The following is a 2,673-nucleotide window of genomic DNA, read 5'->3' as shown; positions in this document are numbered from 1 at the left end:
TGTATTTACCTAGTTGTATTGTACAGGGTTCAAGTGGGGCTCATAGTGTCCTGTCTCCATATCTCCATTTATCTAATTTTTCTTTAAAGTTATGCACACTACGTGCTGCAACAATTCCATTATCCAGTGCATTCCATTTTTCCACCGTTCTGTGTGGAAAACTGTATTTTCCAACATCCTTCACACACTGTCTCATCCTGATCTTTTCATGTCCTCTTATCCTTCTATCCTCTTCCGCCAACAGCACCAGGTCTTGTTTGTCTATCTTTTCAATATCATTTACTATTTTATACATTGTTATTAGGTCCCCTCATTCTCTTCTATCTTGTAAGGTTGGCAATCCCATTTCCTTCAGTCGTTCTTCATATGTGAGGTCCTTTAATTCTGGCACCATCTTTGTGGCAATCTTCTGTATCCTTTCCAGTTTTCTTATATCTTTTTTTAGAACTTGGAGACCATACAACTGCTGCATATTACAGCCTTGGGCGTATCATGCTTGTAATGATTTTTTCATCATATCTTTATCCATGTAAATGAAATGCCACTCTTATATTAGTCAACATCCTAGATGATAGTCCAAGTATCTTATTTATGTGTCTTTGAAAGTAGGAGACTTCCTGGTCTTCTTAGCAATGCTAAGCGACATTGCAAGGCGTTTTGGTGGCATGTAGAGCAAGGGAAGACAAGCTGCTGCTGACGCTGTTATTGTTTTGAACTGGGGGAGTGAGTGGTGCACGTTTTGTCCACGAGAGACCTTGGTGTATTCAAAAGCCTCTTGGCTTGCGTGATACGATGCTGCTTTCAAACTTGGAAAAAATTACCTGGATAAAACTTTGTTAACCCATACAGCGTCAGCAGATCTGAGACTTTGTGATTTCGCCAGTGCTGGCCGCATCATGGATTTTTTTTTTTTTTTTTGCTAATCCAGTCTTAAATGATGTGAAACAAATGAAAATGACAGTCATTCCTCCCAGAACTGACTGGAAGTGGTATTAATTGGTGCGAGATGTCTTGTGCTAAGGTTAGTGACTTAGCAAAGCCTTATGTGACTAGTTTATTCGCTTCCTTGTTTCTCAGCAGTCGATCCCCGAGTTGGACACATGCATAATATCGTTCCTGAGTAGAAAGAAAAACAACATGTCATGTTTTGCTGTTTGGGAGTGTTTGTGGCTAAAAATAGACACGAGATATCGCGAGGGAGTGTTGCCTTTTGCGGTGCAAATATTTTCCGAGTAACATGTACTTGTTTTTCCTTATAACAAAGCGATTGGAAAATTCTTATTTATGTCATACAAAGTTTTCACTACCACAATATAACAGTTACCAAAAACATCTGAAATGGTGAGTAAGTAATGGACATTACGCTGCGTTCATATTAGTGGAGTTGAGGCGTCAGTTTACCGCTACACCGAGCTGAAGGCAGCAGAAACTGCTAAAGTTCAGATATGTAATAAATAAATACAGGAAGCATTCATGTTAGCAGGGACGACAGCATGAGCAATGTCTACAGTGCATGATGGCAGTATACTGGTAGGTTTTGAGGACGCAATACCTCCGAAAACACGGAAGCTCGCCGATGTATCTCATACGTCTCTGACGCCCGGTTCGCTCAGAGTAGCCGACGTATCTCGTACATCTCTGACGCTGTACGGGTTAAAGCGAGTTTGGTGTTCGTTAAACGAGCAGATGGTAGTAAAAGGAAACATTCATTGTAGCAGAATTTCGTTGTGTGAACCTTTGTTAAGTGGGGGGTTGCCTGTATTCATTATTTCTGCATCACACACCTTGCCCACCGATAACATGATGCTATCACTCCACCACCCACCTCCACGATGGATTTAACACTTATCCTGCAGTGGATGGAAGAATGCCGTCATGAAGACAAAGATCGTCGTCATTGGAAGATGCAGAACACTGTTGCCATGATGATGAATATGAGGCAAGAGGAGGAACGCTGTCAAGAGGACCTGGAAAGGAAAGCAAAGCGAGAGGAAAGACGGTCAGCAGAGGAGGCAGATCATCTCAGTCCTCAATGCACACCTGTCACCGTTTCAATGCACTGCTCCACCATCCACAACACTCACCACGAGCCATTACTCCTCACCAAGCCGACATCGTCCACCTCCACCCAAAGTGATCACAACCCATCATTTACATTACCACGTGGTGTTTCCTCTGAAAACTTTAAGGAATGGAGGCATTAGTGGACAGATTACTCTACAACAGTCGACTTACCAAACCTGCTACTCAACAAACAGCTGATGTAGCTTCGTATGTGCCTCTCTCTTGAAAGACAACATTTGTTAGGTCAGGAACACCCGAGTGACTTTGTGGCGCTACTTTGTGTTGGGGTTTAGCGACTGTATTGCCACATTTGGCATGTGACTGACTGCCTGTCACTCAGCCACAGTCACCTGTGAGCGCAGGTCCTAGACACTGTGTATGCAGACAAAGTCGCGTCACGCTGTGGTATGGATGAGGTACAGCTTGCTACAGATGCTCATGTGCATGAGACCGCTTCCAAACAATGAAATTTCATGGAGAGCTACATTTCTGTCACAACAGAGTCACTTGTGTGCTCCAACCCTTACAGCACAAGCATCATGTGTCCTCAGATGACACACTCTCCGTTAAGGACATACTGGACAAGCTGGAGGAGCACTCTGAGAACAA

The sequence above is a fragment of the Portunus trituberculatus genome, chromosome 23 (genome assembly GCF_017591435.1).
Source record: "Portunus trituberculatus isolate SZX2019 chromosome 23, ASM1759143v1, whole genome shotgun sequence".
Classification (NCBI taxonomy): Eukaryota; Metazoa; Arthropoda; class Malacostraca; order Decapoda; family Portunidae; genus Portunus; species Portunus trituberculatus.
This window is presented reverse-complemented; position numbering follows the sequence as displayed.